Genomic DNA, 26007 nt, shown 5'->3' with positions numbered 1-26007 from the left:
AGCTCTAAACAGCCTTACTGTGTGTGGATTTTATGTCTGTGACTCTTGAATAGACTGCAGATGGGTGCCAAAGTGGTTGTTCCCAGCATGGAAGCTAGTCTATTCCGAGAATATCCCTGCTGGGTACAGAGACAGACAAGAAACTATGGCAGTCAAATGTTGTTTGAAACGTGATGGAAAGAATTTGGTTGAATATTCCTTCTTCATGGCCACATTCATGAGAACATCAGAGACAAAAGCAAAGAATTCCATCATTTATGTTATGTCCAAAAACCAATAACTTTGTGAGAAAGTGAAAAATGACTGTGGAATGTTATCATTAACAATTATTCAAATGCTTTTCAAGCAATCAAGCATGGGTTTTCTTTCCAATTAAAAAAATTCATATGGTGTTTGTGTGTCTGTATACACACATACATGTGTATGCACACACATACACACTCCATGGGGTGTTGTTATTGAACCAGTATTGGCAGATGGCAAGTCATCAATAAATGCTTGTTGAATTGAAAATGATACCACATGTAATTGACCTTCTGTAACAAATGTTTTCTCATTTTACTCTAATTGTAATTGGTGGAGGCATTTTCATAAAACTGACATGATCATTTACACTGGGGAAAAAAACCCAAACTTTCCTAATCTATTGGCAGTAGGTGAGGAATTTGAAATTTATTGCAAAAGGATTAATTAAGACTTTATGCTAATTACCCCTTTGAAAAATTGTGATTTAGAGGTCAGAGACCTTTCATTTTCTAATCAAAGGCTTGTCCTTTATTGACAATAATAATGTTCATAGGTCTCCTGCACAACATGAGCAAGTATTAATAAGTCCATCAGCTCTGGAAGTATTCAGAATCAGATAGAGAGAGCAGCGCCCACCTCATTGTCCCTGTCATTTTCTTTGCCAGCCCCTACCTTAGCCTTGATACTAAATCCTTGCAGAAAGAAAATGTTCTTCATCAGGACTTTTCAATCTTTTCTACTGAGATTGTTTTAATAAAGAGGAAGATGAACTTTTTCTCTAGAAAGCAGGAGGGTCAGGAGGGTGTGGGCATGTGCAGCCTACCACAACTGCAAAACTTCTTTGAAGTGTTATGTACTATTTTAACACATTCCTGTGATTTTTACATTCAACTTGATTACATATGTGCATACTTTTATATTAAATAATCCCCCTTCTTCCAACTGAAATAGTTGAGAATTTGCCATGGTTACTCATGGCTTTTCATGCACTCTTCTCTCCCCTAATCCTTGAGAATCATGCAGATGTTCCTCTTTGTGTTAGGATATCAATTCAAACAAGATTTTTTCTTTCTTCTCCTCCTTCCCTCCACCCCCTCCCTGCTCCTCCTCCTCCTCCTTAATAGTTATGACTGTAATATTTTCCCTTTCTTTCAAATTGGGTATGTTCTCAATCTCTTTCCTGAATACACCTTGCATATTCAGGCCCCTCTATCCACACACATGTCATTATTTCTGCCTGAAATGTCATTTCTCACATTTCCTAATGGCCAGGTTACTCACATCCTTTAAAATCCAGTTCATGCATTATCTCCTCAGGCATAAATGATCATTCTCAATTCTGCAACTCGGTGGCATTGCACACATCTCAGGCAGTGTTCATTACTTGTAATTTGTAAGTAGGTGGTTATGTATTTACCTTCCCTTTTGGACTCCAAGCATCTTTAGGCCAAAGGCTTTGGGTTTCTGTCTTAGTTTCATTATGTCAACTGCAGTGTACACACTTAGATATGTTTTTATTCAATGAATGAATATCGGGGTGTGAAAGGGAGAACTTCAGTCAATTTCTCTTCCTGAGAATTGGGAAGAGAGCAGTAATAAAAGGCAGAGTGGGCTTTATAAGGAGAGGAAGAAAGCATGTAGACACGTTTTGCTTAGCCCTCGCCTTGTGATACCGTGTGTTGCCAAGGGACTCTGTAGAGAGTCCCCATGAAAAGAAGACCATCACCACATGTGCCCTCTCAGTCATGGACTTCCCAGCTTCCCGAACTGTAAGAAATAAATTGTGTCTTTATGTGTATATATATATATATACATATATATATGTAATTAGAAATACAAGATTGTGATCAGTCTAAATGCTGTACTCTTCTGGCAAATCTCCAGAGCTTGGATGGAGCATGTCTGCATACCACACCAACATTCCATCATCTCTCCTATTGCTTCCTCCAGATCCACACTTCAGTGGAATCAGACTATTCCAGTGGCCTAAATGTACCGAATCATTTTGCGTCTTCAAGGAGTAATCATCTAGCATCTCCAGCCCACTAGGAGACAATGACTTTGCCTTTTATCTCTGTCTACCCAGAATCTACCACAGTGTGTGTTCTTAGTGGGTGCCCAATAACCATTTGTATTTGGGTGGATGAATAGATTCATATTTCTAGCTGCTCTGTAAATACATATTTGACAACACTGAGGCCCAAAAGTAGAGGAGGAGAGTCTGGTAGTGCATAGCTAAAAGCTTCTGCAATTATGACTAATCTGACCACTATCATCCTACTGAATAGAGAAGGGATGCTGATGAATAGTTTGGTATAATTTGTAGGTATGTGACATGAGAATACTTACATGGGTAACGTGACATCTTTGATATCCTTTGCTGGGAGGAGACAGAGCAAAGCACGAATTAGTATTCATATTTATTATTATCATTATTATTTGAACTGTTGAATATTAATTTATAGCTGAATTAACTAGACCTTATACACACCAAAAAGTAGACAACTCTGGCTAAGAACAGGACTGATGTCCAAAAATATTTCAAGGATATGGTGTTATATGTAGATTTTAGATTTATTTAAGATGTGTGCAGAGCGTGGAACATCATATATCTCCTCTGGAAAAAAATCTTAAATGCTATGACATTAGCCACTTGCTTATAATTAAAGTATGTTGCCATTTCACCAAGCTTTCATTTATAGGAGAAAGTGCAAATTCCATTCCCCTTGAACTTCAGCTACTTCCAACTTTTTTCTTTGTTCTTTTCTTTAAATCTCTGCAACAAATGCATCTCCATATGTTTATATTAGTTCATCTAGTATTAAACATATTGACTATGCAAAATGTTGGCACCCATTAATAAATGTTTTCATTTTTTTATTCTCTCTCTTTTTTTAACTTTAGATTCTTCCTTTGACTACACAAGCAACAGCTGTCTAGCTGCCTGCACAGGACTGGATCTAATGCCTCTGCAGAAATCTAGGTCAAAACACTTGGAATGCATGAATATCAAACAGAGTTTTCAAAACAGCAAATGAATACATCTTTAACTGGTGACATTTTCCTGTAGCATATGGCTGCAAGCTCAGGGGACTGGATGGTTTTTTGATGAATATGTTCCATCAAAATCTAAGGGATGGCAGTAGGCTTTTGCCACCTTCTGTTTTGCCTTATGAAATGATAATGCAAACTCATGGATGGATACAATGATCACAAGACTTTTACCTTCAGACCTATTCTAAAGACACGTCTTCCTTTTTGGATGAGTTGCTCTGTCTTTAGTTGGATTTGGGTTTATACATAGCTGTCAAAAGTGATAGCCACTGGGGGCAGTTTCCTTTCTTGGGCAAAATTTGATTGGTGGAAATCTTCAAAAAAATGAACTGAAAAGCGAATACTCACCAAAGAGAAGAACTGGGGAATTTGGTCACATGAGTAACTTATAACCACAGCAGCAAAATGTTGATCCAAATCCTTTGTCAATGTCAGTATTGATGGGCTGCATAATCACTTACCAATAAGTAACACAGAGAAAAACCCTAGGAAATTGGATGCTGGCTCCATAGTCCTGGATCTACTACCACTAAGCCAAATGCGATACTGGACACAATCTATCATCTCTGTGATTTCACGATCCTTCTCATGTGTCAAATGAAAGGACAGGACTGTAGTATTTTCAAGGTCTTTCCTAGTTCTAGACTTCCAGGTTTGTGAAGCTGTTTTATTGTTAATTGCATGTGGTTGTTTGGAATGGCTTGGCAGAGAAGAGAAGGATTTGATTTCTTTTTTGTTTGGCTGAAGATATATTTGCTACAAAGAAAAATCGTCCAGAATCCTACCCCCTCCCCACCAATAAAATAAGGCAATGGTGGAGCTGTTCTGGGTAAGCAGCAGGAGGGCGGAGAGATGCTCTCTTGGCCTCTCTTCTCTCCTATCTCTCAGGGAAGCATCTGAAACCTATGTGTGGAAAGCCTGGGTCTCCACCAAGCCGAATTTGAAAGCCAGTGGTTTAGAAAATGTGTGTTAGTAATGGTGGTCATGGTAGAGAGAAGTATCGGAAACTGCATTTCTTTCTTTTTGCATTTAGCTATAGTGTATTAACCAAACTTAGTATGTTTCAGTTGCAGGTTAAACTTTAAGCCTGATGTTTTGCTCTTGGTTTAGCATTCATTTAAAAAACCGAACTTGTGATTGTCACAAGACTCTATGAATGGACCATTTTATTCATAAGGTGAACTTGCTGTCCCTTGCCTTGATTTGGTAGTGCCCAACAACATTCTTGGGATCACATTAAAAAAAATACTCATTCTAGAGGTGAATTCTCCCTCCCACCACAGTCACTCTTTTCCCCAGTTTCATTCCTCAAAAGCTGTCACTGTTACCAGATGCTTTGGTAGCCTTTCAGAGTACACTTGTATGCATACATGTGTTTGTGTATACATGTTTATGTGTGCATATTTTCCTTTTTAGTGAGGTGGTACATAAAAGCACTTTGCTTTTTGACTCAATGATACATCTTAGATATTATATTTTTAACGGGCACATATAATTTGAAACTTTCTTTTTAGAGACTTCATAGTGGATACATGAAAAATTTTAAACCAATCCATCTTAAAAGGCTTTTCCCTGGTTTTGTTTGATTTTTTAAAAAAATTTACCAACCAGGTAGAAATGAATATATGTGTATGTTTGTATTTATGAATATATATAAGAACATCTAAAGATGAGTCTCTTAAAAAAATTGCCAGGTTAAATGATATATGCACATTTAATTCAGGTAGATAATGCCAAATGATGTTTAACTATAGTTATGTTTTGCAGTTTTCAAAAAAGTATGACTGCAGTTGAACATCATTTTGTTTGTTTAAAAATTACTTATATGTAAAAATTCAGTTCATATCCTTTTTCCATAAATGGAGTTAGGACAATTTAGTAGCCATCTGGAAGAAAAATAAAATTGTATTCCTACTTTATTTCCAACAGCAAAATAAACTACAGATGGACCAAAGATTTTATGCTAAAAATAAATACATTAAAGTACTATTAGAAAACAGGAGAGGATTTTTTTTGTAAGCAATCCAGAACTAAGGAAGATCTTTCTAAGCATAATACAAAACCTACAAGCAATGATTCTAAATATAGATAAATTAAGAAATCAATACATATTGAAAAAAAATCTGAAGATGACAAAACTTAGACAATGACACATTTGACAAAAATTGATAGCTTTAAATGGTTTGTAGCAGACACCCATTTGGGCTCAGTCTGTAGATGGCTGAGAGACTGTGGCTCTCACCCAACAAGCAACATAGTCTGGGTAATATACAAAATCATAGTTTATTTAAAAACCATCAGAGGGCCAAGAACACAAAGAAACCTAAATGAAATTAATTCTAGAAAGTGAAGATCCCTTGATAGATTACACACCTACAGCTACTATCATCCCTGATGGAACCACAGGAGAAAAGAACAGGCCAAAGATAGAGATAAGGGAAGCCAGTCTCACCTTTTATGGTCTTTCAATGATTCTGTGAGAGACCTGGGACATGTTCCTCAAACAAGGACCAGAACAACTAACAAGCTAAATATTGATGGGGGCATCTGTGGGAGAGGATAGGAGTGAGCAAGAGACTGGTGAGACTGCTGTGGAGCACAAAAGTTGAGGACAGCAGCATAGAGAGAAGAGAGAGACACAAGGCTCTCTGTCACCAGGACTGGCACAGGATGAATTTTCTCCTGAGGCAAAAATGTATATCACAAGACCAATTACCAGGTGGATCATAGCAATTTCCAAACAGACTACAAGGCCAACCATTGTACCTTGAAAAACAAAGCAGACATCAAGATGGATCGGAAGGCAGTTATGTTTTCTAAACTGAAGAGCAAGTACCTGACTATTATCATTTAGTAAATCTTAATCAAGTTAAGGGACATCTACAATATCCAGTGAGATGGCCAGTCCAATATCTACATGGACTAATCATTTATTAGTAAGTAGGACAGCAGGACCAATATCAAGGTGTCACCCGACCTCAGTAAAGTCTGTGAAGTCTCCAAGTTGCAGACTCCAGTATGGTCTCAGATTTTTGGTCTGTTGGATGACAGTACCTGCCCACACTTCCTTGTCCTTAGGGCTTCTAAACCGGGAGCTTACTCAAACACTTGCCAATAAAGAGATCACCTTCTGCTTCATTTGAAAAAAATAAAAAAAGACTCTTTGTGAGCTGGCATGACAGATTGGAATTCCACAGAGCCTCAGCCACCCCGTAAGTCTGCCACATCCTCTAACTCTTCCTCCAGGGCCTTCAGTGACTGAATGACTGGTGACACCTTAAGAGAAGTGAGAGTGATTTCTGCTGACCAGGAGAAATGAGAGAAACTGTCCAGGATGGGTAGCCCTTCACAGACAGTAAGGCAACCATCATACATAGACATACATAGATCTCAATGAATAACATATTGTAGGGTTTTGCTTTCTTTGAACTTTATAAAAAGAGTGTACCGTTCTGTATGTAGTCTTCTGAATTTTCATTTTTTAATTAAACAATGCCAACAGCCATTCATAATATTAAGTGTGGTGTTTCATTTCATTCCATTCATTCTGATTGCAATTCCTTTTCGTAACTATGCTTTGGTGTTTTCATTCATTCACTTCTCTATGAATACACATTGTTTCTGGGTGACCACAGTGCTGCAATAAAGCATTCTCGTCCATGTCTTCTGGGGCATATGTACTAAAGTTTCTATTGTGTACGACTTAGGTATGGAAATTCTGAGTATGTGAATATTCAACTTTACAGAATGATGCCAAATTATCTCCCAAATAGGTTGTAGCAATTTACACTACAACCAGGAAATTATGAGATTGTATTGAACCATGCCTTCTACAACTCTTGGTACTACCAAAAATTCTTAATTTTTGCAAAATAAATAACTGTAAAAAGGTATTTCACTTTGGTCTTGATTTGCATTTTCCTGATTGCTAGTGATGTTCACTGGACATATAAGTTTCCTCTTCTGTGAAATGCCTTTTATGTCTTTTCCACATTTTTCTACTGGGTTTTTCTTTTTTTAATGATTTTTAAGACTTTTGAAGAAACTTGTCAAATTCTCTGAAGAACGCTATTGAGAATTTGATTAGGAATGCATTAAATACATAGATTAATTTAAGGTGATTTGAACTTATCAGGTTTTATATTCTTTCTTTTCATGAATATGTGCTACTATTTACTTGCATCTTATTTAATAAACTGTAATGGATTTTAAATTTTGTGTATGGGCTTTTTTCATTTTTTTGTTTATGATGATATTTTATAATTTTGATTGCTATTGTAAATGGTGTATTTAAAAAATGTTTTCTAATTGTTGCTATAGAAATGCAATTGACTTTAGATGTGCAGAAATCTTGCTAAATTCGTGCATTTTTCTCAATAATTTGCTGATAGTTTAGGACTTTATACATAGACCATCATACCAACTACAAAATAATCAGCTTTATTTCCTCCTTTTCTGTCTTAATGCTTTCAATTTTTTTTCTTTTCTTATTGTACTAGCCTAAATATCTCAAAACAATGTGGAATAGAAAGGATGATAGTAGACATCCTTTACTTTCTTTTTATTTTAAAGGGATACCGTCAGTATTTCTCCATGTAGGATAATGTCTGCCATTTTTCAGGTGATGAAAGTACCATTCTATTCTAGGGAGAAAATTATATGTATATGTTCTCATCTTTATTAGTGGATTTACCTTTGTTTTGTATCACTTTTCATACTGCATTGGCAAAAATAACTATTATTAGTAGTGGTGACATTGGGAATCCTTCCAACATTTTACTCTTACATATGATGATTGTTGACTGAAATAGAAACATATATTTTTTTCTTTTTAAGGGGATGACTTTTCTAATGTCAAATAGTTAGGAACTCTGAAAAATAAATTCATTTTCTTATTGTACTCTGCTCTCAAGAGTTTGTGTAGTATGTAATTTAGTTTTTTCTTCAAACTTTTAAGGAATTCACTTGAATGCTTTGTAGCCCGGCTTCTTTATTTTTCTGAATTATTCTTTAGCAAGTTTAAAAAATAAATTCTTATGTGTTCAGCTTCCTTTTAGTAAATTTTGCATTCTATTTAATCAGTAAATAGTCTTGTTTCACAGATAATTTTAAGCATTTTGACATAAAAATTATACTTTTTTAATGCTTTTAACATCTCCATATCTTTCCTAGTCTTTTTGTCGTTGTTGTTGGCCTTTTTCCTCTTTTTTTGATTATACTTGTCAAAAAGTATTTTTTCCCTTCAGAATCGACAACAGATTTTTTTGGCGGCCTGGGGGGAGGGGGTGGGGAGGTCAATATTTACTTTTATAATCTATTTATTTATTCTGTTTTCTTTATTATTTTCCTCTTTCTCTTAATCTTTAGCTTGTTTTTATCTTATTTTAAATTGTATTTACCCTAATATAAGTGCTTACCTTTATTTTCTCTCGTTTATTCACAAAAATATTTTTATGAACATTTACAAACTTTGAATTGTGGGTCTCAACAAGGACATCTGGCAATTTCTAAGGACATTTTTAATTGTTGTAATTTATACCTTGTAGTGGTCTGGGGGTGGGGATGGGGGTGTTGCTACCGCCATTTAATGGACAGAGGCCACTAAACATCCTGCAATTCACAGCAAAGAATTATCCAGCTCAAAATGTCAATAGTGCCGAGGTTGAGCAGCTCCTGTACAGACCCAAAAGTATTTAGTTATTTTGATATTTGATATTCAGGTAATATTTGATCAATATTATAAGCTAGACTAAGTAACCTGAGCCTCTTCAGTCTTTTTTCCTTTTTGTCATTTGCTTGATATATTTAAAAAAGCAGCCTTCACATGTGCTTTATTTGTCTAGCTCCATATTTTTAAAAAATAATTGAATTCTATTGGATAGGATATACATTCTGCACATTTCTACAGTTTCTGCTATTTAATATTATACTACTTCTAGAAAATTCAGATATTATATATATATATATCATATATATATGATATATATATATGATATATATATATATATAAACTGAATATATACCCATCTAGCCATTGTTGAAATTTGGGTTTGCACTCCTGAATTATATACCAAATGGTCATCAGTCTCTGTCTCTCTTTTTAAAGTCTTACTTTTCCTGATGGAGACCGCATTTACATTGGAAGCAGTGGCTCACTGAATTATTACAGCTATGTTTCTCAGACATAGAGAGGGTTGGTCGTATCAAAATCTTTTGACATGGGATGGGTGGCACTGACATGATCCTACCTCTGTAGGAAGGTGGCATAGTGTTCCTTCTTTCCCCTCCCCAGTAAAATTTCACTAGTACATAAAAATTACTAAATTAAATAAGTAGTGCCTAATCTTTATTTCATTTTCTATTATGTAGACACAAGCTCAGGTTTTCTGACTTTGAAATGCCGATAACAAATTCTCACTTATTTCAAAAAAATATGCTCTTATCTATTATGAGATTTACTAATATTACTTTTCTATAGTGATTAGGAATCTATTGTAATATGAAATTATTTTCTGGACTTTACTTAATATCAATAGATTTAAATGTTTAATAAAATTTTATTTGAGTTTATAATTATGTATCAGAAAAGATTCAGGTTTCCTTTTTGGAAGCTATGTTCAGACCAAGATCTATCATTTTCCTGTATGAGTTGTGGGATATTGGCTTTTTCTTTCTTTATTGGCAAATTCTTCCATGTAAGTAGGTTAATGACCATAATGTTCAAATGACTCTCGTGCATTGAAAGTAGGGGAAAGAACCATTGATAAGAAATGAAATAAAGCCAGAGATATTTTCAGACATTAAGAATCAATGTTAAGATTTTTTGTTTTATTTTTCTTAGTTTGGCAAACTGCAACCTAGGATCTAGGGTCTCCTAAACACCAAGAGCTCAGAGCTACTAAAAAGGCAGAAACAGGACATTAAATGATCATAACCATTTGTTTGAGTTTCTGTTTTTGCAGGAAGTGACAGGAAGTCATGAGCCATGAAATATTAGAGTGTCCTCAAATATTTCAGCTGAAACTGAAATACGGGCCCCAGAGACAATTTTGCTGCATTTTAATACTAAAGTCTTCACCCAGAGAGGAGCTGGGACTTCTATAACCTACCCATCCCTGTTTTATGACCTGGGTTGACTGACTGGGGAGTCTTAATTCATCACCTAGGGACTGTAACCTGTATGAGCCAAGGACTCAAGGTTTCATCCGTGTGACAACTTCCTAAGGTCCCACTGTTGCCCTAAGGTCACATTCCCTCCCAGGCCCAAATGCAAATTTGTCTTCAAACTGACCAATGAACTATATCCCACAGTTGACCAATTCTAATTGAACAAGCTTGTATCCTTCATTCACATGAGAGGAACTTAAAGAGAAGTTAGGCGGGAATTTTGGCTGTAAAAGACGACCCCTTTCCCATGCTGGAGGAGACACTCCTTTGGAAGTGATCCCCAGTGTTCTCTTACTTGCAAGTAATAAAACCTTTCCTCCTACCATGGTCTTGGCAGTTTGGCACTCTCCAAGAGACAGATCCCAATAGTACAGTAACAAATCCATACTATCTAAAATGTTAAGTATACAAGAGAATACAATCCATATTGTTTCATCTGGAGGAAAAGTAGTGCAAGGCCTAAGAACTTTCTCAGCTTTAACTTGAGGAAATACCATGTACTTTTGACACTATTTTTCTCTCTGTAAAATGAATGTAATCATTTCTACCACCTGTTCCAAGAAGAACATCTGAGAATTTATGAGTTAATCAGGGAATTTTCATTTACCTCTTATCTTCACCTCCTTTATCTTTGCAGTGGGCATTATTATACCTTCTGGTTCAGTGAAAGAAAAAGAGGTGTTTTTAAAAGCTGTTGCCTTCTAAAGAATAAAGACATTATTCATTTAAAGGCTAAGATAGAAACTCAAATTTTCTTCAGATGGAAAATAAATTAGCTTCCTGAAATTAAATGTAAGTAGAAACTTGAATATCAAACGCCAAATCAAATGGTTGTGCTCTTGAATTTTTTCTTTCTGTCTTCTCTCTCTTTTCTTTTTCTGTTTTCTTTTTCTTCTTGACCACTTGTTTAATGATTAAGATAGTAAGTATGAAACAGAAGGTTAATTATGATAACCTACTCGATCAGAATACAGAATTAGAAACTTGCATTTCCTTTTTCAGGAAGATGAGAAAGATGTCAACGTGAACCTACACATTGGTAAGTCATTAAAAGTGGTTTCTGGAAGGGACCTCAGGAATCATCTACTCTAATTTTTCAGATAAAGTTATAACTTTCTCAAGGTCACACAAGAAGCTAGCAAAGTTACAACTGGAATCACATTTCCTGATTCTCAGTTTAGTGGTCAAATAATTAAGCCAGAATCAGAAGCCTGATTAGTTAGCTTGTTGATTTTCACTCAAATTATGAATGATGACACTCATGATTTTATGATACTTCCTTAGTATATGCATATTTGAGAGTATTGGTGACATTGAAAGAGTTGACAAAATAAAACTAGAAATACATTTTTTTGTTTTATTGTTTGTAAGTGGGAGGTAGGAAGAAGTAGACATTAATTATTATTTCATTTCTTAAACTTTATAAGTTAGTTTGGCAAATATTGAGTCCTATTCTGAAGTTCATGAATTTACAGCATGATAAATATTCCCTGTTTATGTAAGAAAACATAGAACAAGAAAGCAAACAAACAATAGGCTTTAGTGGACTAATGGATCAATAATAAGCCAATGATGTAGTATTATTACCAGAAAGGTAAAGTGATCTAAATGGCATTGATAGAACAAACACATCTAGTTTCATTCTCACAGTATGAATCACACATGGGCTTAAAAATCCCAAATATCTGTCTCTATGTGCCTTGCATTCAACTAGGCATTTTGTGTACATTATATTTCATCCTTTCCCTCAAAGATAATCTTCCTCATTTCACAGGTGAGAAAAGGTAAGTGGCTTGCCCAAGGTCACTTGGCTCATTAATGAATGGTCTTGTAATGGGTGGTCTTTCTGGCATGGTGTGGGGAAAATAGGATAATTTAGTCAGGCTCCCTCTGTTCAGGTCTGGCTGGGGGGTACAGCAGCACATTTCTTGTAAACAAGTTGTGTGTGGGTGGAGTTAGTGTGAATGTGCACCCATGTTTCTTTCTAGTTAATTGCTTTTGTGTGTTCTGCAGTTTGTGAAGCAGGCTGGCTGCAGAGAGCTCACGTCTAAAAACAGAGCATGTTTACTCTGCTGGCAGCTGCTCTGTTTCAGTTTTCCTTTGGACTTTGCCAGCAGCAGTTGAGTTTTTGAGTTTCTGTTTTGTACCACCTAGCTCATAGTGTTGTGCGTGCTGAATGAAGACTATTCCTACTTCAACCAAGGCTCCAAGGACCTTTTTGCTGGTTACCTAGCTCATAGACCTATGTGTGAAGGGTTTGTGAATGGGCTTGAAGGGTCTGTGAGCACCAGAGACCCCAGCCCTAGCTCTACACATGGCCAGCCCTCATCCTAAAATATCCAGGAGTCCACATGTGTCACCTCATTAGTATAAATTCAGGTATGGTCTAACAGACCCACCATGAATAACAAAGACACACCCATCACTTGGGAAAATTCAGAAGTTTAGAGTCTTCCTCCCAAGAACTGGGGACAAATACTATTCAAATTATTACACAAGAGCAGGTCAGTCTCCTCTTGCAGCACTCTCTCTCCAGCATTCCTGAAAAGGCCACACCTGAAAATGATCCTGGGGATGCCAGGAGCACATCTTGTTTTCTATCAAACTAGTGGCATTTGCTCAGCCCAAGAGATGGTTTTCAAACAGTAGTAGATAAAATCTGCCATCCTTAGAGTGACCCTAATCAGGAGGCCCAGAGCAGGAATCGGTATTAGCACTTCTCTGTCTCTTGCACCCTCTACATCTCTAACTTTTGCAGTCCTCTCAGCTCTCCTAACCTCTTTCCTTCTTCACATCAAGCTCCTCACATAGCTGCTTTCCTCTCACAAGAGCCCTGGACTGGTGCTTCCCTCCACACGCCCACTGTCTATTCACTCCTAAGCTATGTGTTTCTGTTTTGTTAGTTTCTCCATTTCCTCCAGTCATTATTTGGCTCCATGTGACTTTGAATTATGTTCAGCACTTACATTTCTTTCACAATGAAGATACAATACTGAATTTAAAGTAACATGCTATGGCTTCTGGCATATTTACCACTAGACTGTCTTCTAATTTTATTGTCTCAATGAGTATATTGTGCCACTTGGCTTTTTTTTTTTTTTTTTTTATGAAATAAAATATTAACTCTGCTCAGGGGTGGGAGGATGAGGGAGAAACTTATGTTTCTTCTAAAATCTCTCTTCATTTTGATATCATCTAACATATTACTTTACAATCAGACTTATAATTTACATTTACATATCAAAATACCATTAAAATGTGAAAAAAAATCAGCAAAGTTTTGTAGAAATAACTTGTTCCATTTTATTGCCTTCTAGATCTTTTAATAAAAAGATTCTTTTTGTTTGAAACGGTATTTTAACACCATTTAAAAACTAGATGATTTTATCCTTGACTTTTCTAGTTGTTCACTTGCTCATTAAATTAATAGATGCCTCTCGCATCCAAGGCATGTGGGGGTAGGGGGTAAGAAGCCAGTGTAATAAAATATGGTACTTGTCCCTGCTACGTTGACATGCCTGTGGTAAAAAGTAGAATTAAGGATTATTACAGCTGAGAGGAACTTAAAATTCACCGTCTTCAATATCATGCCCAAGGCATAAATAGTGTAAAACATCCCATTCATCTAATTGTAGTTTGAGCACCTCCAACCAATTTTTGATCCTCTGTTAAAAAATGTTTTAAAAAGGTCTCCTCTCTCTTACTCCCATCCTACAAAAAACGAAAGTATTATTGCTTCTATTAAGTCAATCTCCCCTCCAGCTTCCAGCAATTGGTCCAAAGTCCATGCTCATACACTATACAGAATAAGTAGAAACTCTTCTCAACCCAGCAGAGCTCTCACTGGAGCATGGCCTTCGTGATCGCTAATGCTGCTGCTCAACTGGCCGACTTGCTCATTGTTTCAACTGTTGCTTACATGGCAAAGTTTCTGGATGCTTTGACATCCTGGACATGCTCCTCTGGACCTACTCTAATCTTTAAATGTTCCTGTGAGACTCAATAAACACAGTTAAACCCAGAGGTGCATTGTGGAAAGGATGTGAGTTCAGAAACCAGGAAGAGCTGGGAACAAAATGCCAGCTCATCAGCCTGAACTTCTGAACTCCAGAGAGAGGAGAGGGGCTGGAAATTGAGGTCAATAATGTAGCCAATGATTAAATCAATCGTGCTTATGTAATGAAAACCCAATAAAGACTCTGAATGTCAAAGCTCAGGTATGGTGCTATGCTTGATAATCATGCACTGATGTGCTTGGGAGGGTGACAGGTCCTGAGGACATGGAAACTTAGTGTTTGGGACCCTTCCAGTTCTACCATTATACTTTTCTTCACTTGGCTGGTCTTAATTGGTATCAGTTACGATACAACTGTAATTGTACGTACAGTGCTTAGCTCTGTGAGTCATTCTAGGACATCATCAAACCTGAAGGAATAGTGGAAATTCCAAAATTCTTAGCCAGTTGGTCCGAAGTGCAGATGGCCTAGGAACCCCTGAGATTGTGGCTGAAGTAAGGGCAATCCTAGGAAGGACCGAGCCCTTAACCTGTAAACTTTTACCTATCTCCCAGCAATTAGCATCAGATGTGCAATGCACCCATGAAGTAAAACACTCACTTCAATATAAACTTGCATGGGTGAATCCACTCTGGGGCTCTGGTGAGAGGTAGCCCATGTCTCTTTCCAGCTGTGCCACTACCTGGCTCAGTGAGACTGGACAAGTAGCTGCCCTTCCTTTTATAGTTTTAGTATCTATTAAATGGAAACAGTAACAGTAACAACCTTCTAGGGTTACTGTGCAATTTAAATGAATTATTATAGTCAGCTTGTGCCTAATATCTGTGAGTTCCGTATCTGTGGATTCAATCAATTGCTGATTGAAACTGTATTAAAAAATAGCATCTATTTAAAAATAACATGTATAAGACTTTTTTTCTTGTCATTATTCCCTAAATATACAACATAACAATTATTGACATAGAATTTACAATGTATTAGGTGTTATAAGTAATCTAGAGATGATTTAAAGTATACAGAAGGATGTGCACAGGTTATATGCAAATACTACCCCATTTTATATCAGAGACTTGAGCATCCTGGGATTTTGGTGACCAAGGGAGGTCCTGGAACCAATTTTCTACAGACATCAAAGAAAAACTGTATATCTAAAGCCCTTACAGCAGTGACTGGCACACACCAAATCTTCTTATGACTATTCTAAATTAACATTTTATGGCTCTTTTTACCAAAATAATAGAACAGGTAGAAAGTCTAGCCTAAAGAATAGCTTTTTAGTTTCTCAGTAAATTACCTTCTTCCAATGGTTAAGACAATTACCGTGGAAATAATATATTAAATACAAGGTGCCATCTTTATATGGAAATTGTTTATATATTTTGAGTAGAAAAAATCCACAAATTATTTATTAGATTTTAGTATGTTACTGAAGTTTCTCCACAATAATGTAAACATTTGTCTTGTGTGTTACGTGCTATCTTTGGACCAAGCTAAGGTCCAAAACGGAAGTAACCACTCCAGAGAAAATAGGATAAACAGGAGATGAGCAATCACATCTAATCTGGGATAGCTGTGCTGATTTATGTTCTGTGCTTATTTAATTTTATTTTTTAAATCAACATTGAGAAGGAAAAGTTGAGATATTAATTACCCGTTTACTGCCAATGTAGTGGAAAATGTAATTTATAGCCTACTTGCAGGAAAAAAAAAAATCTGTGCTTAATTTAAGAACTCAAATTATTCAAATAACATTTTGAATTTGATTATTCATTTAATTGAAATTGTTGCTCTTTCAGTCAGAATTGCTTTTGAGATTCCAATTTCAGCAATAGTTAACTAAGAACTTTCTGTGGAAAGGAGAGAGGGAGGAATTCACAGATAAAAATGCACGGGGGAAATAAGTGTATTTGGCAAATTGCATTTACCTGCAAGAAATGGTCAAATTTATTAGCAGTTTTTCTTTCTCAAACCAGTTGTTGTTTCAGTGTAGAAAGGAACTGTGGAATAATCTGGACCCATAGAATACCTGAAAATAACGGTTAAAAACAGAGCCAGAAGCAAAACCTGTCCAAAGAGTTACGAAGAATCCGAGGGCTACATGGATGGAAGTCTGCATTTAGACTCAAATTAAGGAGAATAGAAGTTCAGTATCGTAGAGACAGGAGGCTCCACCTCTCCTCTTCTGCCACAGTGATATCTCATGGCTGGCTATCCAAGCCAGGGTCTAAACTCCTCATCCTTCTATACTGGGAAAGGGACAGCAGGTACATTCTGGCAGAAACTACGAGCTGTAAAATTTTTTTAAATGTTGTTAAAAATTATTTTTCTATCATCATTAAGGTACAATTTGTGAACAACAAAATTTACAGTTTTTAATCATACACTTAATTAATTTTGGTAATAAAATATTGTCTCCTGCCCACCACCACAATAAAAATATTTCCATCACCCCAGAGCTTTCTCATGCTTTTGTAGTTAATCCCCTTCCCTGACCTCTAGGAATGGGCAACCTCTAATCCACTTTCTGTCATTACAGTTATTGCCTTTCTTAGAATTTCATATAATGAGTCATATGATGTATTTATCGTTTTGGATTGATTTTTTTTTTTTTGGACTTAGCATAATATTGTTGAGATTCATCCATGAATAATACTGCTATGAACATACACATGAAAGTCATTCTGTAAAATTATGTTATCATTTGCTTCAGGTAAATATTTAGGAGTCAGATTTCTGGGTCATATGATAAGTGGATGTTTAATGTTATAAGATACCGCCATATTGGTTTTCAAAGTGACTACACCATTTTGCAATCCTACTGGCAATATACAAGCATTCCAGTTTCTCCAGATCTTCACCACCACTTGTTATTGACAGAGTTTTGAACTTTAGCATCCTAACAGGCTTGTCATGGTATGTTTTCGCGGTTGTAATCGCGGTTGTAATTTGCATTGCCCTGATGACTAGTGATGTTGAGTGTGTTTTCCTGTTCATTATCATGCATGTATATATATTTTCTTGTGAAGTATTTACACAAATCTTTTTCCCACTTTTTAATTGAATTGTTTGTTTTATTATTTAGTTGTAAGAATTACTTAGAAATTCTTCATATAAATCTTTTGTCAGACATATGCATAGCAAATAATTTCACTCTATTTGTGGTTTCCCTTTAAGTTTTCTTAACTTCATTTTTCAAAGAGCAAAAGTTTATATTTGTGAAGTCATGGTTATTATTATCATTCTCACTTTTTGGGAGTTATGCTGTTTGTGCCCTACCTAAGAAACCTTGCCCTAACCCAATATATAATTTTTTTCCTATATTTTCTTCTATACATTCACTAGATATATAATATATGATTTACTTTTTGTTAGTGATGTGAGGGGTGTTGAAATTGATATTTTTCCCCAAACAGATATGTATTTGTTTCAGCACCATTTCTTGAAAAGAACTATCTTTTCTCCCATTGAATTACATTGGCATCTTTATCAAAAATCAATTGTTCAAAGTCACATTTTCTAATCCATAAATTTGTTAGATCTCTCCATTATTTTATGTCTCCTTTAATTTCCTTTTGTGGTGTTTTATGGTTTTCTATGTACAAGTCTTGCCTCTGTTTAGTTAGGTTATTTCTACATATTTAAATTTCCCAATGTTATTGTAAGTGGAGATATTTTAAACATTTCATTTTCTATCTGTTGATTTAATTTTTGTTTTTGTGCATTTGTTTTTGTATATAGACCTTATAGCTTTCCTCTTGTCTCCTAAAAAAAATTATTTGTTTGTTTATTTTTGATTTTATATGTTTATGGGGTACAGAGTTGAATGTTAATATTTGTGTACAGGATGTGATTATCAAATCAATATTATTAGCATGTTCACCATTACAAATCATAATTATTCTTTGCGTCCCTTACCCAATTGCTCCCTAACCTGCCTCCCTCTCTGTTTTTCCCACCTCTAGTAACTATAGGTCTGTTCTCTCCTTCTGTAAGTTGAATGTTTTATTGTGGTCCTTCCTTCCTTCCTTCCTTCTTTCTTTCTTTGCTCCCACTTATGAGTGAGGACACATGGTATTTCCATTTCTGTGTCTGGCTTATTTCACTTAACATAATTTTCCCTAAGCTCATACATGCTGCTGCTAATGGCAGAATTTCATTCTTTTTTTATGGTTGAGTCATATTCCATTGTGTATATATATATACCACATTTCCTTATCCAGTTGTCTGTCAATGGACATTAAGGTTGGTTCCATATCTTGGCCATGTAAAAAGAGCTGTGATGAACATGGGAGTGCAGATATCCCTTTGACATGATGATTTCCATTCCTTTGAGTATATTGCTAGATTACATGGTAGTTGTATCTGTCGTCATTTGGGAAAACTCCGTACTGCTTTCCATAATGACTGTGCTAATTTACAATCCCAGCAACAGTGTAGAAGAATTCCACTTTCTAGACATCCTTGGCAACATTTGTTATCCTCAGTCTTTTTTATGGTAGCCAGTCTAACTGGGGTGAGATGATATCTTAAAGGGATTTTAATTTGCGTTTCCCTGGTGATTAGTGATGTTCAATATTTTTTCGTGTGTGTGTCTTTCAGCTCCTTTGCCCATTTTTAAATCAGTTTATTTGTTTTTTTTATGATGAAGATCTTTGAGTTCCTTGTATATTTTGGAAATTAATCCCTTGTCAAATGTCTAGTTGGCAAATATTCTGTAGGTTGTCTTTTCACTCTGTTGATTGTTATCTTTTTAGTTTGTTATAATCCCATTAGTTTATTTTTCAATTTTGTTCCTTGTGCTTTTGGGGTCTTATTCATAAAGTCTTTGCTTAGTCCTACATCCTGAAGTGTTTCCCCTATGTTTTCTTCCAGGAGTTTTATAGTTTCAGGTCTTACACTGACGTTTTTAATTCATTTTGAGTTGATTTTGGTATATGGCAATGGGTATGGTATATAGGTTTCTTTCATTCTTCTACACATGAATATCCAGTTTTCCCAGCACCATTTCTTGAACAGGCTGTCCTTTTCCCAATGTATGTTTTTGGAGCCTTTGTCAAAGATCAGCTGGCTGTATGTGGATTAATTTCTGGGTCTTCTATTCTATTCCATTGGTCCATGTGTCTGTTTTTATGCCAGTACCATGCTGTTTTGGTTGCTGTAGCTTTGCATCATAGTTTGAATCAGGTAGTGTAATGCCTCTGGTTCTATCTATCTATCTATCTATCTATCTATCTATCATCTATTTATTTTGCTCAAGATTTCTTTAGTTATCCAGGGTAGTGGTATTTTGATGGAGATTGCATTAAATCTTTAGATCCCTTTGGATAGTATGGACATTTTCACATTAACTCTTCTGATCCATGAACAAGGAATGTCTTTCCATCATTTGGTGTCCTCCTTAATTTATTTCAGCAGAGTTTCATAGTTCTCATTATAGAGATCTTTTACCTCTTTGGTTAAATTTATTCCTAGGTGGATTTTTTGTTGTTGTTGTTTTTGTTTTTGGTAATTATTATAAATGGGCTTGCTTTATTGATTTTATTTTCTGCTTGTTCATTGTTGGTGTGTAAGAACACTACTGATTTTTGTGTATTGATTTTGTGTCATGCAACTTTACTGAATTTGTTTATGAGCTCTAGCAGGTTTTTGGTAGAAGTTATGGATTATTCTATATACAGGATATTGTCATCTGCAAACTGCAAACAGAGACAATTTGACTTTGTCTTTTCTAATTTGGATGGCCTTTATTTCTTTCTCTTGCCTGATTGCTTTGACTAATAATTCCAATACTATGTTGAATAGGAGTGCTAAGAATGGGCATCCTTGTCTTACTCCTGTTCTTAAAGGAAAAGCTTTCAGTTTTTCCCCATTCAGAATGATGTTGGTGTTAGGTTTGTCATATACAGCTTTTATTTTATTGAGATTGTCGGGCTTTAAAAACTAACGCCACCTTAAGTGACATTACAAGTGGATTAATGTGGCAGCCTAAGACAGCACCGGGAGGAAGTAGGGTGGGAGTGTCTGCGGGAACCTTGCCTTAGCCCTTAATTGGCTGCACTTGTAAACACTGTGTGATTGCACTAGATAGGCATTGAGACAGGACCCTTAAGCTGATTGGAGGATGTAAAAAACCTGCCTTCCCCATTTGCCTTTAAAAGCAAGTGTTTGTGTGCTAATAAAAGGAACTGCTTGACAGAACCCCTGCCGCGTCTGAGTGTCCTTTAACCCGGCTGGGTTGGGGCCGGCGGTGTGCTCACCTCTCTTCACGGCTCTCTTCCCCCGTCTCCTTCCAAAGGGGACAGGAAGGAAAGAGGAATCCCGGGCCGTTTGCTCGCCCACTGAAAGGAATGAGGCTAGGGCTGTTCAGGTCGGCCAGCAGCGGACCCAACATGAGATATTTTCCTTCTATACCTAATTTGTTGTGAGTCTTTATCATGAAAGTATCCTGAATTTTGCCAGATGCTTTTTATGCATCTACTGAGATAATCATATGGTTTTTGTCCTTGATTTTGTTGATGTGGTGTATTACATTTATCAGTTTGCATATGTTGAACCATCCTTGCATCCCTGATGAATCCCACTTGATCATGGTGTATGATCTTTTTGATGTGCTGTTGAATTCTATTTGCTAATATCTTGTTGAGCTTTTTTGTGTCTATGTTCATCAAGGATATTGGCTTGTAGCTTTGCTGTGTCTTTGCCTGAGTTTTTGTGTCAGGCTGATGCTGACCTCATAGAATGAAGTTGGGATAATTGCCTCAGTTTCAATATTTTAGAATAGTTTGAAAAGGATTTGTGTTAATTTTTCTTTGAAGTTTTGGTAGAATTCAGCAGTGAAGCCATCTGATCCTGGGCTTTTCTTTGTTGGGAGAATGCTGATTACTGCTTCCTTCTCATTGCTTGTTACTGCGCTGTTCAGGCTTTCAATTTCCTCTTGGTTTAATTTTGGTAGTTTGTATGTCTCCAGAAATTTATCCATTGCCTCTTGGTTTTTGAATCTGTTGGCATATCATATTCATAATAGTCTCTAATGATTCTTTGTATCTCTGTGGTATCAGTTGTAATGTCTCCTTTTTCATTTCCGATATTTGTTATTGGATCTACTCTCTTTTTAGTTAGCCTGGCCAAATGGCTAGTCTATTTTGTTTATCCTCTCAAAAAAAACAACTTTTTGTTTTGTTGACTTTTTGTATTATTCTTTTGGTCTCTATTTCATTGAGTTCTGTTTTGATCTTTATTTCTTTCCATTTACTAGTTTTGGGATTAGATTATTCTTATTTTTCTAGTTCTTTGAGATTTATCATTAGATTGTTTATTTGAAATCTTTCTACTCTTTTAATGTAAGCAGTTATTGAAATAAACCCCTCTTAATACTGCTTTTGCAGTATTCCATAGGTTTTGGTGAGCTGTACTTATATTTGCATTCATTTTAAGGATTTTTTTGATTTTCTGCTGCATTTCTTCTTTGACCCACTGATCCTTCAGCAGCAAGTTGTTTAATTTCCATGAATTTGTATAGCTTCCATAGTTTTGTTTGTTGTTAATTTCGAATTTTATTCCATTGTAGTCTGAAAATATACTTGACATGATTTCAGTCTTCTTAAACTTGTTGAGACAGTTTGTGACCTAACATGTGATCTATCCTGGAGAATGATCCATGTGCTGATGAGAATGTATGTTCTGTCATTGTTGGATGAAATGTTCTGCGTATGTCTTTCAAGTCCATTCGGTCTAAGGTACTGTTTAAATCCAATATTCCTCTACTGGTTCATAGTCTAGATGATCTAATATTGACAGCGTTGTGTTAAAGTCCCCAACAATTTCTGTGATGGGGTCTATTTCCCTCCTTAGATCCAATAACAGTTGCTTTATATATCTGGGTGTTCCAATGTTGGGTGAGTATATACTTATAATTGTTATATATTCTTGCTGCATTGATCCTTTTATCATTATATAATATCCCTCTTTGTTCCTTTTTATAGTTCTTGGTTTGAAGTTTATTTCATCTGATATGTGAATGGCAACTCCTACTTGTTTTTGATTTCCTTTTGCATGGAATGTCTTTTTCCAATCCTTCACTATTAGTCTATGTGTGTCTTTATTGGTGAAGTTAGTTTCTTGCAGCATATAGCTAGTCTAGTTTTTTAATCCTTTCAGCCAGTCTATATTTCTTGAGGAAGAATTTAGCCCATTTACATTCAGGGTTGTTATTGACAGGCATTGTATTATTCCTGCCATTTTATCATTTTATTAATTTCTCTATGGTTGTTTTATATGTCTTATGTTCCTTTCTTTCCCTTCTATTGTTTCCCTCTGCTGTTGGCTATTTTGTTTTTTTGGGGGGGGTGGTTTATAGGGATAAAATACATTTTCTTTCTCTTTCTCATTCGTGTATCTGTTCTACTAGCATTTTATTATTCTTTCTCATGTAATTATGGTGACCTATATCTCTCTTTTGATTCCAGATGTAGGACTCCCTTGAAGATCTGTTGAATGGTCAGTCCTTTGGTCATGAATTTTCAGTTTTTGCTTTTCTGAGAAATACTATTTCTCATTCATTTTTGAAGGAAAACTTTGTTGTATATAGTATTGTTGGTTGTCAATTTTTTTGTTTGTTTTTTAAATTTCTTTTAGCACTTTGAATATGTCATTCCACTGTCTCCTGGACTGTAGGGTTTCTGTCGAGAAGTCTGATGCTGGCCTGATGGGGATTCCCTTGTAGGTAATTTGATGTTTTTCTCTTGATGTTTTTAGAATTCTTTCTTTGTCTTTGCTTTCTGTAATTTGACTGAAATGTGTCTTGGGGAGGTCCTTTTTGGGTTGAAACTGTTTGGGGATCTTTGAGCTTCTTGGATCTTTAGGATCATCTCTCTCCCAATATTCAGGAAGTTTTCAGCTATTATTTCATTAAGTAGGCTTTCAATGCCTTTTTTTTTCTTTTCCCCTTCCTGTACACCTGTAATATGGATGTTTGTATGCTTAAGGTTATCAGAATGGTTTTGCAGGTTTTCTTCATTTAAAAAAAATACTATTTCTTTTTCTTGGTCCAACTGTGTTAATTCAAGAAGCCTGTCTTCTAGTTCAGAGATTCTTTATTCTGCTAATTCTAGCCTGCTGTTTATGCTCTTGGTTTATTTCTTATATCTTTGAATGAATTCTCCATTTCTAGGATTTCTGATTCTTTTTTTTGACTTTTATCTCTTTGCTGAATATTTCATACATATCCTCAAATTTCTTTTTGACTTGATTATGATTTCTGTTTTTTCATTCATCATTTTGAGTTTCCTTAGTATTGTCCTTTGGGATTCCTCCTCATGCAATTCATCTATTTCCTGTTGTTTGGGGTCTGGTATTAGAGAATTTCTCTCTCCTTTTGGAGGAGTCAAGCTTCCTTGTGTATTCATGCTTCTCATATCTCTGCATTGATTTCTGGGCATTTGGTGCTGTAGTCACTTCTTTTAATTCTAGGAGTGGGTTTGGAAGAGGGAGACTCTTTCTCATAGTATTTATATTCTATACTGTCAGTTGGGTTGGATCTTTTAAGTTTGGATCTGGATGCATGAGGTAGTGCAGACTGTGTGACTTCTTCAACTGTATTCAGGCTTTTAGAGTTGTAGGTGGGTGCCTTTGTGGCCTAGGTGGGGTGGGCCTCAGCAGTTTCTTGTTGGGGTGGGTTTCTTGTTGGGATGGGTGATCTTCCGTCAGTCAGTGGATAGATATATATTGTTGTAGCAGTTCCTGGTAGGTCTATAGAGGGGCACTGGCTAAGCTGTTGAGCCTGGAGTAAGCCTGTATAGATGCTGCAGGACCCAGCAACTTTCTAGAGGGGTGCTGTGGTGAGGAAAAGCTGCTACCCTATCAGTTGTTGGTTTGGGAGTAGGTGTACACAGCTTTCTCAGGGCCTGCAGCTCTGAAGGTAGCGACCTGATCAGCTAGCTGCTGAGCCTGATGCAAACCTGTAAGGGTGCAGCTGAGGCCAGAAGCTCTGTAGAAGCCTGCCTTGGAGCATCAGAGCTCCTACCTGGTCCACTGTCAGGTTGAGCAGATATATACTGAGACACCAGGTCCTGGGATATCTGTCACCAGCTCAGCTGTGAGCCTGGAACAGGCCTGTGTGAATGTTGCAGGACCCAGGCAGCTCTCTCTGAAGGTGTGCTGTGGAAAGGGAAATCTGCTATCCAATTGCCGTTGAGCCTGGTGTGAGCCTGAAAGGATGCAGCTGAGCCCTACTTTGGGGAGGGGTACTGCTTGAGTTTAGATGCTGGGGTTTTGGTCCTTCTGTCTGTCTTAGGCTCCAGGCAGCCTGTGCCCTGGTTCCACCTGTGCATGAGTGAGCATGGCAGAATGTAGGAAGGGCCTCTAAACAAAGGGACTCAGGTTCTCTGGGTATGGTGCAGAGGTCTAGGCTCCAAATAGCTGGGACTGTGGCCCTACTGGCACCTCTGTGAGCACGTGGAGGGTCAATGGAGAAGGCAGGGCTCTTGTGAGTTAGCTGTGGGCCATGCGGACACTTGTGGGCTCAACTCACAGGGGCCATGCAAGGTAGGCTGTGAATCTGGGGAACCACTGAACTCCAGTGGATTTTCTACTCAGCCACTCTGCCTGCTTGTCTGTGGGGAGGGGTGCTGAGTGAGTTCAGAAGCTGGAGTCTCAGTCTTTTTGTCTGTCCTAGGCTGCAGGCAGCCTGTGCCTTGGTTACGCCAGCCCCAAGGTGGGTGCTGTAGAATGCAGGCAGTGTCTCCAGACAAAGAGACTCAAGTTAACTGGGTCTGGCGTAAGGGTCTAGGCTCCAAGTTGCTGAGGCTGTGGCCCTGTCAGTGCCCATGAGAGGGTGTGGAGGGTCCTGGTGGGAGGCAGGACTGCCAATGGGTCAGCTGTGGGCCTTGCAGGCACTTGTGGGTTTGGCTCCCACAGACTATACAAGGCAGGCTGTGAACATGGGAAACTGCTGCACTTTAGTGGATTTCCTGCTCAGCTGGTCTGCCTGCCCACTGGGGTAGGGAATGCTAAGTGAGTTCAGACATGGGTCCCAAAAAGACTGAGGGTCTCCCCTGAGGCAGGGATCACTGGCATTTGTGGTGGTGGTGGGAATAGCTGGGGGATTTTCCAGCTTACTTTCTCTCTGCCTGGTTCTGGGCTGGTTCCTGCAGCAGGGCGTAGGCTGGATGCCCTGTTCTGCTGTCTATGGTGCCGTCGCCTTCTTCCATGCTTCACAAGAATCTTCTCACTCTCCTGGTGCTCTGTACAGTGTTTCCTTAGGTTCCAGTCAAAGTATATTTGTTTGTGTGTTGTTTTGGTCTGCTTTTGTGGGGAGAAGACTAGCACCAGCTTTTCTAGTCAGCCATCCTGGAAAACACCCTCATCCCTTGTAGCTTTCAAACTTAACTAAATTTACTTTTATTTCTGTTGGGTTTTTGTTTTTTTGTCTAGATTCCTCAAGATTTTCTCTGCAAACTATTATGTCATCTACAAACGAAGATGGTTGTATGTCTCCCTTTTCAAACTGTATGCCTGTTTCTTTTTC

This window comes from Cynocephalus volans, chromosome 3 (assembly GCF_027409185.1).
Source record: "Cynocephalus volans isolate mCynVol1 chromosome 3, mCynVol1.pri, whole genome shotgun sequence".
Classification (NCBI taxonomy): Eukaryota; Metazoa; Chordata; class Mammalia; order Dermoptera; family Cynocephalidae; genus Cynocephalus; species Cynocephalus volans.
Note: the sequence above shows the minus strand (reverse complement) of the source record.